Below are 16,197 nucleotides of genomic sequence, written 5' to 3'. Positions count from 1 at the left end.
CACTTCACCTCTAACAATCGTCTTTGCCTTCGACGAAACTTAGCATTATTATTGCTATGTTTTAGTCTAGTATTTATTGCAACTAGATAACTCAAGGCCTACGAGCGATACTGTTTTATAAGTGTTAAACAATACTCTTCAACTACTATGTACAGACAAGGGCTAGACATGAAACGCCAAAGGGCAGGACCATTTTGGCATTTAAGCTGTTCTGAAATCCAACAACCCTATGCGGCCCTTCAAACCAATTTCCCCATACCGCGAGCAATTAAAAGTTATTACACTTTTTATAATTTATAGTACTTACGTATATTCTTTATAGGTTTATAATAACTATAATAAACCTAAACATAAGATATAATTATAGTAGGGTAAGCATAACTCACTTACAATGGAGTTTAGCAAAGAATAGGGCTATGCACAAGCAACTTCTCGGGGCCTTCTGGTGCTCCGGGACTCGCTACTAACTCCTAAGAATGGCTAGAGAAAAGTCTTGAGGCTTTGGGAGTGTTTAGGAGAAGAGAAGTGGAAAGGTGTAAAGAAGTGGGATGATTTGCACCTCTATTTGTAGGCTGGAAATGGCTCAACATGGTGTGTTTATGAGCCCTACATGACATGTTGGTGTGCCAAGTGTCACCATTTGGTGGCAAGGTGTGGGGAAGAAGCAGTGACTCAGATTGCGCCACGTGTCACTCGCCGATCACTCTAAAAACTAATTATCTTCTAAAATCTGTAACTTTCACATTCGAGCTCCATTTTTTACGTTCATTATATTCAACTGTAGGTATCGACAGGATCTACAACTTTCGTTTAGACTCCATCGGCTAATTTTGAATTTATTTTTGAAGTTATATTTTAACAGGCTCAGACAGCTAAAGTCCGTTAAAAATTCATAACTTTGTTATCCGACGTCCGTTTTCGACTGCCATATCGATCGATCTATAATTCGATTTCCGGGTTGTATACGGTTATGCAAAATTATAGAAAAATCATAACTTTGTCATATGAAGTCAGATTTGGACGTTCACTATATGCACGCTCTCGGTTTAACGTCTACTATGTCTTTTGTTTAGATCGCTAACGCTAAAAAGTAATTTATCAAAAACTCACTTTTTATGTTAGCTGGTGTCGTGTCCGTTTAGCCACATAACTTCGACGGGTCATAACTTCTTCGTTATAACTCGGATTTCAGCATTCCTTATATGTACGAAACCCTTGTGACATATACTATAAGTTGGTTAAGATTATTTATTATAAATAATCTTCTATAAAAAAAGTTATTTTTGACGCTTATTGTCTTTAAATTGACTAGCCCGATTATGCGGGCGTTACAATTATATCCCCCTTAGGATGATTGCGTCTCAGAATCATCAACGAAACAAGGCTTGTATAATGTCTCCATATGTTATCTTTTCATCCTAGGTAATAACCGTAACTCCTATGTTCCTTCAAATGAGTATCTAACTCTTTGACTTGTTGACTGCAGGCGGTGCTCGATCTTGTAACCACTCTTTGTACTATGTTGGACTTTCAATCGTAACCTTCGAGTTACAAAATAAATCCTTTTTGGAGATTCCTACTCCTTAAAAAAAAACTTAGATTAAGATAATTTCTTTACTTTGATTATCATAATAGACCGGTGGGTCATTTTCTAATGACCACTTATCGTATGATGCAATGCTTAGACTTAGGTCTTTTTGAGTCAGATTCCAGAATGGAATATACTTTCCTTCATGTTCTAATGTGATATAATCACATTCTAGCATGCAACACTTCTAGCTACAAGCACACACCACATGTTTCCGCATGTTGTGATTTAATTTGATTTGATCATGTTCTGATATTAGGTATTAACGATTTATTAAATTTAAAAATGAAAATTTTATTTCTCTATTTTTGGGACATTGCAAGTTGGTATCAGAGCCTAGGTTTGAGGGATTCGGACATACTCTCGGGTGCTTCTGAACTCAAACTGTGGATTTGGTAAAGTTTTTCAAAAATGAAAGAAAAATGATTTAAAAAGATAAAAACAAGTTTTCTAATACAAGAAAGGGTGTGGTGCATGCAATCGATCAAGATCAAGTAAGTTTCTCTAAAAATACACATACATGTTATTTGGTGTGATTTGATTTATGAATCTGTGAATCACATGCTAGTTAGGGTTAAGGTTCTGCTCAGTTATTACATGATAGAATGCTAGGAGATATGCATTGTATGTGTATTGTGTGAGCTCGTAGACTTGCATTTTAGTTTTGATTAGCCAGTTATAGGTTGTCCTGATACGTGATGTCTTGTATCCAAGAAGCATGGGATGCTAGATTGGGTATATATTGTATGTGTAAGCTAATCAGTAGTGGGAGTGGGAGCTCCTAGTATGGGTTGTAGTATGTGGGATTGGATGCTCGTCATTATTCTATGGATTTGTGTGCTACTACACGAATGTTTCTTTCTTTGTAGTTTGAGCAACTCTTAGGTGATGAGAGTTATCTAATAAGTGCATATGTCAAGTCACATTTGACAAAGGCTGAATAATCTCAGGGTGATGGATTTGACCTTATTGTGCAACTCTTTTCTGAGTCCAACCGTTGTAGGGATGAGTCTATTACTCAAAGGATTATCTAAGCTTTGTTGCATGTGATTGTATTCATGAGGTGGGTGACTGGAATAATGGGGAGTTCTTCAGCAGCTGATGGCAGAGTGAGGTTAGAAATCTAGGAAAGCCTAGGGATTATTTCAGTTGGTTTTGTTGCACTAAGTAGCGATTGTTTGGTGTATGGATTTGAGAAGGTGAATTAGAGGATTCCAGAGGGTTCTTGAGGAAAGTATGGATATGTGTGGAAGGTAGTATTGAGCCCGTACTACTGAAAGCACAGGATCCATACTCAAATCGGGGAGAGTCTTGGAGAATCTAGGAATTCTGTGGGATGCGGTCCTTGAGTATATTTGTATCTTTTGCATGTTGTTTTCGGTATGGTGTTGAGCACCCAGGAATGGGGTTCAGGTTTTGGTTCCGACACATGAGCAGGTACAGAGTCGATCGATGCGCGGATGCAAAATTTCATCTCATCAGAGATTACTCGCTGTATTTTGGAACGGACCCCGGTGGTCTTTGGTTCAGTCAAGGAAGGGATTTTAGAGCTCTTGGATTGTCATCTCGGGGCCTTTCGGGTCGAGGTTGTAGTAGGGCAGTTGGGGGCTCATCTGGAGCCCAAAGCTTGTGGATCCCTAGAATCCTTCGGGAAGGAGGATCCTATTGTTAGTTCTTGTCATTGGGGATCGGAGGGGAGTTTTGCACTATGTCTCCACGATGGTTGGGGTAACTCAGGAGGAGGAGGTCAGGTTTCCTTCAGATGCTTTTGCGGGTGTGCTATTTTCTGTTTTCTTCTGGATTGTTATTGGGAAATTGTATTGCGTTGGAATTTTGCCTGGGTTTGGGTAAGCAATATCTCGGTTTGATTTTCTGTTGTTGTTTGGGTTATATTATCAAGGATTGGGATATGCCATTCTACATGCTAAGAGTCTTCAATGAATCTTTAGAGGGTCATACCTTGTTGTGCAGGTTTTAGCATGTTCAACTGTTGTTTCGGGTCTTTATCAGGATCAATTAAGGGGTATTGCTTAGAGGATCTTTGGTCAGGGTTAGCGGGTTAGTTCTATAGTGAAATTCAGGTTCAGTAGTTTTATCATCTGCTCTGGTATGATCGGTGGTTGAATATAGAAGAACTTTGGGTTCAAACACTATCGTTGCTAGGAGAGGAGCGGTAGTAGGAAGATGATGGTGTCAGTTAAATGAATTGTTTGGTCATTGGAAATGTCAGGGGAGTTTTATATCTGCACAGGTTGTAGTCGAATATAATTCAATGTTTCTTTGAGATTGGAAGTTGGGGTGAAGATTTGTCAGTTCAGGGCAAGGGTTATGGTTTTTACTCGCCATGATAAGAACTTAGAAATTGGTATGGTATCATGGGAGGTGATTTGGAATATCAAATTGGTTAAGATGTCAGGAGTATTCTTTAGGATTTTAGGAGTTGGGCGATCATTGAGTTTGGCTAGCAATGGAACGCTAATATTGATTAGCACAAGTCATAGGTGGTTCATGCTATATGAGGTTGATAGGTCGGGAATCCGTCAGATTTAAGAGATGAGAGAGCTTCGTCGAATCCAAGTGGGGTAGAATCGACCATGATTTCAAAAGTTATGAAGGGTGTGGAACTAGGGAAACTTTTTAAATCCTCGCGAGTGAGACATGACCCAAGTGGCTATTTAGATTAAGGTTGTGTAAGTGGGAGTTCGGGAAACTTCCAATTGCTGGTCTGTTGGGCTGAAGATTATTTTGAAGATTGCGTCTTTTGGGCTCGATAGTATAAGTTATTTTGTATTCCGGTTTGGGCCTGTCCAACCGAGAGCCTTTTATGTTTTGTATATAAGTTTATGCTTGCATACATATTAGGTTAACGATTTTAGAGATTAACGAAATAGCGATTCATCTAGAGCACAACAGGTTTCTTTAATCGTTCCTGTAACCTACCAATCCTCTACAGTTGATGTTCTTAATCGAGCTCTTCTGAGGATTTTGTTTAATCATTCGACTCGTTTGATTCTATCTTGTCTTGTTCTTATTATTGCGTTCTTATAGTTTTATATTTACATACTTGTTCAAGATCTAATCGATCTTCATAGATTAAAGGTTGTTTTAATATCATCAATTGGTATCAGAGCAGGAGGCTGTGTAATCGATACACATCTTTTCTGTGAAAAAGATTTCCATTAGGGTTTTTCCGCAACTATCGATATTTATTGAGCCGTCATCTCTTTATTGACGTATCTTGATATTTATTGTTTTGCCCTAATCCGCTTTATTACAAGTCTGATCTTTGAACAGGTTTTTACGATCATAATGGACGCGACGCAATCAAACCCTATTAATATTTCCAACAGCATCGGTTCGACGACAAAGATTCCAATCTTATACACCCATGACTATGAAGTATGGGCGCATCACTTTGAAGACTACGTGATTGGATCGGAGGATAATGGGTACCTCATATGGGAAGCCATCATCAATGGACCGTTTTCTCATTCTGCAACGTCCAGGATTATTAAGACACAAAAGGAGTACAATGATCTGCTAAAGGATGTGAAGGATATTGCACAAGATGAAAAAGACAAATTCCAGTGCAATATTAAGGCGTTAAGGTTGATCAGATTCGCCCTTCAGTCCGACACATTCAGGTTGGTCAGCTCATGCACGACGGCAAAGGAAGTTTGGGATAGACTTCGTGAACTGTATTCTACAGAAGAGGATCTTGAACATTCTATCCAAACTTTGCTTTTATCTGAGTTTGGTGAATTCAGGCAAGGGGCCGAAGAAACGGTGACCCAGACGTTCGATCGCTTCAATCATCTTCTCAGCAAGATGATCAAACACGATATTGAAAGGAAGCTTATCGAACAGAAGGTTACTTTCTTGAATGGACTGAGGTCTGAATGGAGAGCAGTGGTTTCCATAGTCAAAGCCCATGAGCAGTTTAAATCATACTCTTTGGCGAAACTGGTGGTCATTCTCAAGTCCCAAGAGAAGATTGTGCTGCAAGAGAAGAACGTCGTTTCAAGTCTTGGTTCGTTGGCCCTCCTATCAAAAAGTAAAGTTGTGATGGAGGATGAAGACCTCAACTTGGAGGAGTATGACCTCACGTCTGAGGATTATGCCATGATGGTGTCCAATCCTAAAAGGTTCATAAAGAAGAGATTCCCCAGCAATAAAAACCGAAACTGGCAGGGGAGTTACAGCTCTGAAAAGGTGAACAATGAACCGAAGGTTGAGGAGCCCAAGAAGGAACCGAAGGTGGATGGCGATTCCGGAGTAAGCTGTTTCTACTGTGGTGGGAAAAACCACTATGCTAAGGACTGTGTCCTTAAGAAGATGGCTGAAAAGGATGATGGAAATGATGAGGAAGCTGTGTTGCAGAAAAGATTGGATGAGTTGAGAAAGAAGAAGTCTACCGCTAACCCTTCTATTAATGCTCTTATTGTGCAGGGTTCGGTTAATGATGACGAGTTCGGTAGCACGGAAGTTTGGTCTACCGACTCAGAAGACGATGAAGTGAGGAAGCCTACCCATGGAAAGGCTTATGTGGCCAAGGAGGAAAGCAGTGGAGGAAGATGCTTCATGGTGACTGACGTATCTCAAATGAGGGGATACAACACCGATGGTGGAAGCGATGGACCGAAGGTGCAGGAGGACATGTGCTTTACGGCCAAACCACTCAGCCAGCAGTTCAATGAGCTCGATGAACTGATAAAGAAGGTACAATCGGTTTTTCTTTCATCTAAAGTACCACCATCCTCATATGAGAAAGAACTAAAAAACGTTAATACAAGAATTTCTCATCTAGATAGTAGCTTAACTCAAACTCGAGTCACCAATTCTAACCTAACTGATCAATTAAGCAGGGTGGCGTCGAAGAGTGAGGAGCGGAGAATGTGGATCGAGTTAAAGGAGTCGGAATTAGTTAAAGTTAAAGACGAAAACATTTATTTGCAAAGAGACAATTTAAAATTGTTAAAACAGCGGAATGTTTTTTGTTTAATTGCTAAACGTTTATATTCTAATATTACTCAGCTTCACTTGGATTGTGAAATAGGCCAAAAGATCCATCGCATGATTTTGCCCTTCCTAGAGTTTAAGGAGGATGAAATCGATGCCGAAGCCTACAATTGTGAGAGTGTGATATCGTCTGATGATGTCAATCCGACCTACATGTATGGACTGGACAAAATTGAGTCCTTCATTAAATCCAAGGACCACAAGGACATGCTTAAAAATCTTTTGGATGAAAATGACAGACTTAAACTGAGAACCGAAACCATGCAAAAATTTGACTCTTTAAACGCCAACGTAAGCTCAGAAAACAAAATTGATGTTGAAAATGCATCTGAGCTTAACGAGGACGAAAACATGAGTGAAATTTCTATAGAGGACACGGTTGACTGCTCAGAATTTATTAAAAGTGAACCTGAAAACCACAAGAATCTTATTTCTGAAAATTCAGTGGAGTTCGCTCGATTGTCCCAACAAAAGTCCCCGATATTATTTGAGAAAGCAGTTGTGTATCAAAAGGTCAGGACCACTCCGAATCAAGTATACAAGGTGACTGGAGTAACCGAACATCAAACAGCTGAACTCACAGCTATTGTAAACGAAGACAATGCTGATGGCTGCGATGAGTACTTCTGGGAAGCTCCAATAGATAATGCAAACGAAACTGTTGGCTTATCTGAAAGAACCTCCTGGATGAGTAAAGGAAGATACATACCTGAACCCTTGAATAAGCCGGATAATTTCGATGAGCCAAGCACCAGTGGTACGAAAGATATTCCTCAGGGGGATGATCGTTCGGCAAAAGGAGACATTCCCTCTCCCTCAGCTCAAAGTGGAACTTCTTCAGATATTCCCTCTGCTCCCTCGGCTCAAAGTAAAACTCCTACAGTTCAAAAGGAACCAGCCAAGGAGACTCCGAAAACGAAAGCGAATGTTCATCATCAACCTAAGCAGATGAGGAATAGGAAGAGAGAAAGGAACCAAAGATACAGGAAGAACCTTTCTGAAAGGAAACAATTCTGGCAATCCCAGAATGCATACTTCTCACACCAAGACAAGAATCTGAAGTATGAAAACAATCCTATAGGAAAGCCAGAAAGTCACAACAACCGAAAGCAAAGGTTCGGTTCTGAAAAAGACTTCAACCGAATCCAAAGGTTCGGTTCTGAGAACAACTCCTACCGAACGCAAAGGTTCGGTTCTGAAGTCAAAAGAGAACAAGACTCTAAGGTCAGTCCCTCCAATGATCAAAAGCAAAAGGGTCACTTAGAATCTCCAGCCAGGAAGTCCTCTCAATCCAAATCCACTCATTCTAATTCTTCTCTTTCTTCTAATTCTTCTACTTCCACCAATTCATCTCCATCTTGCTCTAAAGCTAATTCTGTTTGTTCTCAAAAATCTCATTCGTCAGCTGAACAAAATGGCAAACAGAAGCTTAATGAATCCAAACCAGAGTCCAAATCAAACGCACCTAATCCTAACAAAATAAAAGTTTTTACCATTAAAAAGAAAGATGAAACAACTCTTATAAAACGAACATATCTAGTTGACATCTCTCTTACTGTTCCTGTTCCCATGAAAAGCTCACATGGACCCAAGAAACTTTCGGTTCCTAAATCTGCTTAATTTTTGCAGGTTATAAGTGACGAGTAGTTCGACGAAGAATGGTACATCGATAGTGGCTGCTCACGTCACATGACAGGGAGGAAAGAGGAGCTCAGGGAATACAGATCTCTTGCAAATGGTGGCAACGTCAAGTTTGGAAATAATTCTTTCGGCACCATAAAGGGATACGGGATGATAACAAATGGGGACTTTACTATAAGGAAGGTGGCTTATGTGGAAGGACACCAACACAACCTCATTAGTGTATCTCAGCTTGTTGGAGGTACAAGTCTCAAAGTCTCATTCGATGATGAAGGTTCTGAAATCATAGAGAAAAAGACAAAGAAAGTAATTCTCAAGTCAGAGCGAAAGGGTGAAATGTTTCCCTTAAACCTTAAACCCATCAAAGGAAACCCAGCTATATGCTTGTTATCAAAAGCTCAATCCGACGAAAGCTGGTTGTGGCACCGAAGACTCTCTCATCTCAACTTTAAAGATATCAACCGACTTGTCACTGGAGGTCATGTTAGGGGTCTTCCATTGCTCAAGTTTGACAGAGAGCATTTGTGTGCTGCATGCGAAATGGGGAAGCAGAGTCGTCAAAGTCACCCATCTGTAATCAATACAAAAGTTGTTGAACCACTCGAATTACTTCATATCGATTTGTGTGGTCCTTCATCTATCGAAAGCATCGGTGGTAGCAAGTATATTCTTGTTATTGTTGATGACTTTTCACGATTTACATGGGTGTTCTTTCTAAAGCTCAAATCTGAAGTGACTCAAAAGCTGAAAGTGTTTATCAAGCAAATTGAAGTACAGCTCAAGAAGGTTGTTCGCAACATCAGGAGAGACAATGGTCTTGAATTCAAGAACAGGGAGTTTGAAGAGTTTCTTGCAGAAAAGGGAATTAGTCATAATTTCTCAGCTCCCTACACACCACAACAAAACGGAATAGTCGAAAGAAGAAACCGATCTTTTTGTGAAGCTGCCCGAACTATGCTAAGTTTCGCTTCCTTACCTCTTTATTTTTGGGCTGACGCTATTTCTGCTGCTTGTTTTACACAGAACAGGTCCTATCTCAACAAGCGATTCACTCTCACACCATATGAGATACTAAACAACAGAAAGCCCAATGTGAAATTTTTCCATGTGTTCGGCTCAAGGTGTTTCATCTTTAACTCTAAAGAACACCGCAACAAGTTTGATGTCAAAGCCGACGAGGGAATTTTTCTGGGTTACTCACTCACATCCAAGGCGTACAGGGTCCTAAACAAGCATTTGAGAAGGATTGAAGAGACATACTATGTGACCTTTGACGATAGCTATGTCAAGAAGCTACAGGCCAAAGAAGACACCGCTGGGGAAATCTTTCCTCAAACTGGCCAAGTCACAGTCTCGATCGCCAATTTATACGAGAAATTTCTGGAGCTCTTTGACGAACCGGAGAAAGCTTCACTCTTCGAAGCAAGTGCAGCAGACAACAAAGTTGATCATATGAAGCAGATTGTCGAAGATGCTGCAAGGAGAATGCATGAAGGAGGATCGACCACTGATGACTCTCCATCCAACAATGCTTCAATCGAGGGGGAGCCAAGCTCAAATGTCGAGGGGGAGCCAAGCTCACAAGTCCAGGAGGAGCCAAGTTCTACAACTTCAACCGAAGGTCCTTCACCAACCGAAGGTGCTTCTCCAACTGAAGGTCCTTCACCAACCGAAGGTGCTTCTCCAACCGAAGATGCCTCTCAAACGAAGGTGCTTCAACGCATGAAAGTCCAGCACCACAAGAAACCCCTGAACCTCATGTTTCTCAAAACTCATCAATTGAGGGGAAGCGTGATGATATGACACTTGATTACGATAGCCAATCTGAGCCAGAAGAAATGATCAATGCTGAACTAGACCCAACCTTTGATCCGAATTACCCTCCTCTTACCAAATGGACCAGAGATCATCCTATCTCTCAAGTAGTTGGTGATGTATCTGAAAAGGTTCTGACCCGATCACAACTGAAGGCAAAACAGACATCCTTATTTTCAAAGGTTGAGTTTTGTATGTTTAACTCATTCGTATCAAAAGTTGAACCGAAGACAGTTAACACTGCCCTCGATCACTCTGATTGGGTTCAAGCAATGCAAGAAGAACTAAATGAGTTTGAAAGGAACAAAGTCTGGCGCCTCATTCCAACTCCTCCAGATGCTTCGGTCGTTGGTCTCAAATGGGTTTTTAGGAACAAAATGGACAAGGAAGGTAATGTTATAAGGAACAAAGCTCGTTTGGTGGTAAAGGGATACTGTCAGGAGGAAGGGATAGACTATGAAGAGACTTTCGCTCCAGTAGCTAGGCTAGAATCTGTTAGAATATTTCTGGCTTATGCTGCTCACAAAAACTTTGAGGTTTTCCAGATGGATGTCAAGTGTGCATTTCTCAATGGAGAACTCGAAGAAACTGTGTATGTGGAGCAACCTCCTGGGTTCGTGAACGAAAAGTATCCAAATCATTGCTAAATTCTGGATAAAGCTGTGTACGGCCTCAAACAAGCTCCGAGAGCCTGGTATGAAACACTTACAAAATTTTTAAAGATGTCTAAATTTAAACAAGGTTCGGTTGACCCAACCTTCTTTCGCAAAAGGGAAGGTAACCACCTTATGATAGTTCAAATTTATGTCGATGACATCATCTTTGGCTCCACGAATCCCAGCTTAACAGCTGAATTCAGAAAGCTGATGGAGACTAAGTTTGAAATGAGCTCAATGGGTCCTATTAATTTTTTCCTTGGTTTAAACATAAGACAGGGACCCGAAGGCATCTTTATTAATCAGGAAGCTTACACGAAGACTCTCTTAGCAAAGTTTGGCATGATGGGAGACTCAAAAGTCAAAGTCCTAATGGCATTCGGCACCAAGCTTACCCCATCTCTAGACAAACCGGCTGTCGATATCACGCTCTATCGTCAAATGATAGGCTCACTGATGTATCTAACTGCTAGCAGACCTGATATCATGTTTTCTGTGTGTTATTGTGCTCGATTTCAGGCAAACCCACGCGAACCTCACATGCTTGCAGTGAAGAACATCTTACGCTATCTCAAGCGAACCACCTCCTTAGGTCTATGGTATCCATCCAACTCAGGCTTCTTCGTTCAAGCCTATTCTGATGCTGACCTTGGAGGATGTGGACTCGACCGTAAAATCACAACTGGTGGCTGTCAATTCCTTGACTGGAAGTTGGTCAGCTGGCAATCCAAGAAACAAACGTGTGTGTCGTTGTCTACTGCCGAAGCGGAATACATTACCGCTGCATCCTGCACATCACAAGTGATTTGGATCCAGAGTCAACTTCGAGACTATGGACTCAATATGAAGAAGATCCCACTATATTGTGACTCTGAAAGTGCAATTAGGATCTGTCATAACCCAGTGCAACACTCTAAAACCAAACACATAGCACTGAGGTATCACTTCATCAAAGATCACGTGGAAGATGGAAACGTCGAAGTTCACTTCGTAAGAACCACTGATCAACTGGCTGACGTCTTTACCAAAGCTCTTCCTGAAGCATCATTCAATAAAATATTGCAAGGGCTAGGTATGATGGAATCAGAGTCAGTACCTCACACTACCTCTCAACCTCAAAGGTAAGAAGCGAAACCAACCGAACGTTCGGGTTCGGTTCAACCATCTGACTCGCTCATTACTTCAAAGGTAGTTTTTCTCTGTTGTATATTTCTTGTACAATTTTGTTTTTCTTTGTGTTAAAAATATTTTTCACTTGCATGTCTAAATTCCTTGGTTTCTCAAAAATTTTCAAAACCGAAACCTACCGAAGGTTCGGGTTCGGTTTTTCAAAATTTTGTTGAACCGAAACCAACCGAAGGTTCGGGTTCGGTTTTTCAAAATTTTCCTAAACCGAAACCAACCGAAGGTTCGGGTTCGGTTTTTCAAAATTTTCTAGAACCGAAACCAACCGAACGCTCGGGTTCGGTTTTTCAACTTTTTCCCAACCGAAACCAACCGAACGTTCGGGTTCGGTTTTTCATATTCTTTCCAAAGTTTTTTTTAAGTCTTATTCTTTTTCTTTTCTTCTTACTTATTTTTTTTATTTTTCTTTTATTTTTTTTAAATCTCAAAAACTCCAAAATTTTATTTTTTTTATTCTTATTTTCTTGTGTGTTCGTTCGCTTATGGGGATATATTTGATGAATTACTTAAGTGTCCCTAGAAACATGCTGCTGTATGTGTCCCAAGCCTCATAAGATTTTGAATAATAGCCTTCATGACATGGTACACACAAACCTTGTATTCCCAATAAGGCTAACACATTTATTCTAATCGTGAGCTACCTCAATCTTTTCTCACATGAGTTAAGAGTTTCCTGCTTGGTCCTTATTTTCGCAGCAGAGGTACTATCTCTTCTTACACCATCTCCATAACTCTTCTCCACCACATTCGTTTCATCAACGTAACCCTTGAGACTCTCAGAAATTACCACTGAGGTTTATGGTTACACAACATCTGTGTTTATGATCTTAGTTTCGTGTCACTACGAGCTGAGTGAAACCCAAAATTCAACACCTAATGAATTGACGGTGAACAATTAAATTGCTCAAGTTTTCACTAAAGGATTGACGAATGTACCCTAATGAAATCTCAAATTTTCTTTTGTGTGATTCCTATGAAATTGTTATACACCATAACATTTCTTCCCTTGGGATCCAGTTTTTAATTTTTTTTCTGAGATTTTATATTTTTCCAAGCCAATTTAAAATGAATTCCTTCCTACTTGTTCAACAGGCTACACCGGTCTCACAAGTACTTTGTTCACTTTCTTTCTTATTTCAAGCATAGAATTGATGAATCAAAGCGAAAGCCACCCCTATTAAGCCTAATTAAAAGAAGCCCTTCAACATTTACTAATAAGTGTTTGATCGTAATTCAACGGGAATCCACACTAACACTTTAAGGTCTCTCTTGACCTTGAAGGAAGAGATTCGTGCCCGGGATCATTAGTTTCGTGTCATTATTGACATCACAGAATATCCTTAAAAGAGTTGCTTTATTTCTTTTTCTTTTACACTCTTTGCACGAAAATCTTTGATTTTCCCAAATTCCGTTGCTAATTATTTACAGGCTGTATTATTACTTGGTGGTTAATTATGAAGTTGTGGTCAAAAACAATCCACGTGGTTAATTAATTCAAAAAATGCCGTTTAAAAGGATAAGACGAAAGGTTGCTGACTCGGCGGGAGTTAAAAGGATTGAAATTCAAATGACAGTAAAAGTGGGCGCGTGTGAATTTGAAACGGTCGTGCTTTTACTGACACTTGTGGACGCGTGTGCGAAATCCAAGCGTCATCATTCTGGCATTAAAGGCGCGTGTGGAAATGGAAACGGTTTTCTCTCTGAAACGGCGCTTGTTGGGCGGCGTGATCCTAGGAACCTGACACTCTCTCTCCTACGTGATCATCGCACGCCTCAACTGTCATACATCTGTCACTCAAGAACCCGTTTCGTATTTCCATAAGAGATTTGAAACAATTTTTCTCTCTCCTATCACCCACTATAAAAAGCCGTCTACACCACCTTTTACCTCTTTACTACCTCCAAAATTTCCAAAGAGCAAATACTCCCAAACAATTTCCTGTTCATCATCTTCTTCATACCTGCAAAAATGGCTGAATCCTCTTCCGTTCATGCTACTTCACAGATCCTCCCTATCCGCCCACAACAATGTCTGGTTATTGATCTTAACCCACTGGCGTACAACTCCTACATGTCGCCGGTCATAGAATGTTTGAAGTACTCCCAACTTGCTCCAGCACTCTCAAGAATTGAATTTGTGCCAATGCTGGCCCTATCGCAGGTTTATGTGACTGCTTACTACGACGAGGCCGTAGACCGGGTGTTTTTCGAGCTTGCAGAACACAAGACCTCAGTTTCACGCCAACGTTTCTGCACCATGCTTGGGTTTGCCGTTGACCCTTCAAGAATCAATCCGGAGACGATTCCGGTTGGCCATCTGTATAACATGTTTTACAACATGGGATACACAGAGGTTCTCACCTCTGTCGCTAAGTTTAAAAAATCTTCCCTGCCGCCACAGTGGAATGGCCTATTTACAGTCCTTTTCAAGGGGTTGTCGGAAAGGAGCTCAGGATCTGACGGTGCAAGTCGTCTCTTCCTGTCAATAATGTACGGGGTCTACAACGGGATTAACCTGGACTATGGGTTGGTCCTATGGAAACAGCTCATCCAGAGCCTTTCTTCATCATCCCGACACTCTGAGGTGTCATTGGCCTGGTTCTGGATCTTGATTACAAGATGGGCCATGGACAAGTTTGATGTTCCCACTGTTGACGGTGCATCGATGTCTTCTGTTGGTACGTTCCATACCAAGAAGATCATCGTCTCAGATGCATCGAAATTTTCCTTCATTGGCTCCATCCCGGAGACAATGTATGGCGACGTGCCATCTGACAACAGATTAATTCGGACGATCAAGGAGTTTAGGCCAACTGGTCCTAGAGAACTGACACCGGATATGCTCAGGTCGATTCACGATGCAGACAAACCGGTGAGCAGGGGAAAAAAGGCTGAAAAAGGGAAGCAAGCGTCCAAAGCTCCAAAGGGACCTTCTCCCAAAAAGAGGAAACAAACGAAGGCTGCACAGTCCCCACAGCCGAAGCGGAGGAAGACTCAACAGAAGCGAAAGCTAGTAATTCCCTCTTCTTCCAGTGACTCTGAGGGTGAGAGTTCGGGTTCTGACGGCTCTCAAGGAGACGAATCTCCTCAACGAGGAAACACACCACCTCGGTCCCCTACCCCAGAGATGGAACTTCATAATTCCCCAGTTCCTTCACCTCCACCAACCATTCCTACTTCCATTCCGACCATAAACCCCACTATTCCCCCAACATCTTTCCCTATACCTCCACCCATTTTCACCACTGCAACCGAAACACCACCAGTAACGGAAACACCTCCCGTAACCGAACCACCACAAACCGAAACCCATACAACCGAAACTACCCATACTCAACCACCACCCAAATTTAACCCAACACCCACTCAACCTGAACCTACCAAACCCACAACACCCCCAACTTCACCACCCCCTCCATCTCCTGAAAATGCCTCTGATGGCGAAAACCCTTACCTTGGTGGTGAACACATGAACTTTGATTCGGTCTACTATAGCCCGTTTCAAGTTCAGAGTGACGAGGAGGATGATGCTCCAGTGACGAAGAAGCATCTCAAAGAGCTTAACGAGAAGGTTAACCTACTTCTCACCTCCTCTTCCGACCAGCAGTCCTCTCTCTCTGAAGCTGCCCTTCAGAAAATTGTTGACGCCTTCTCCAGGGCTCAACATGATTCGGTGGCCTCAGCAACTGCTGCGATTGACGCCTCCACCAGAGCCTGTGAGGCTGCGACCGAAAAAGTCGATAAACTATTCTCCGACGCTTCTGTCCTGTTGAAGTCATTGCAGGAAAGTGCCGACGCCACCAAGACAACTTTGGAACCAATTGTTCAGCAATTGGCCAAGTTCGTCTCAACGGAGTTGACTTCGTTCGCTACCCTACGCCAAAATATAAGTGACGACAACTCGGCACTTCGTGCCTCCATCGATGCCCGCCTCGCTAAGCTACAAGAGGATCTTGCAGCTGAGAATTCTTTGATGGACGTTCTGGCGAGCAAAACAACCGCCCTCAAGGTCAAGAGCACGCAACTTTCCAACTCCTAACAACAACTGGAAGCTCTTCGATCCGAAAGGGAGGTGATCAAAACGTGTGTTTCGGATGTCCACGCAGCATTATCCAACATCCTGGAAGCACACGATCCCATTCTTAACCATTCGGTGAGGCGTACCCTCGCTAAAAAGCTCTCTCCGGCCATGGACCTTCTCAGCAAAATCGAAGGCCTACCGAGTTTCGTGTCCATTCCGAAACAAGGGGGAGATGAGAAGACTGGATCGAAACCACCTCCTTCCTCTAAAGC

The sequence above is a fragment of the Lactuca sativa genome, chromosome 4, assembly GCF_002870075.4.
Source record: "Lactuca sativa cultivar Salinas chromosome 4, Lsat_Salinas_v11, whole genome shotgun sequence".
NCBI lineage: Eukaryota > Viridiplantae > Streptophyta > Magnoliopsida > Asterales > Asteraceae > Lactuca > Lactuca sativa.
Note: the sequence above shows the minus strand (reverse complement) of the source record.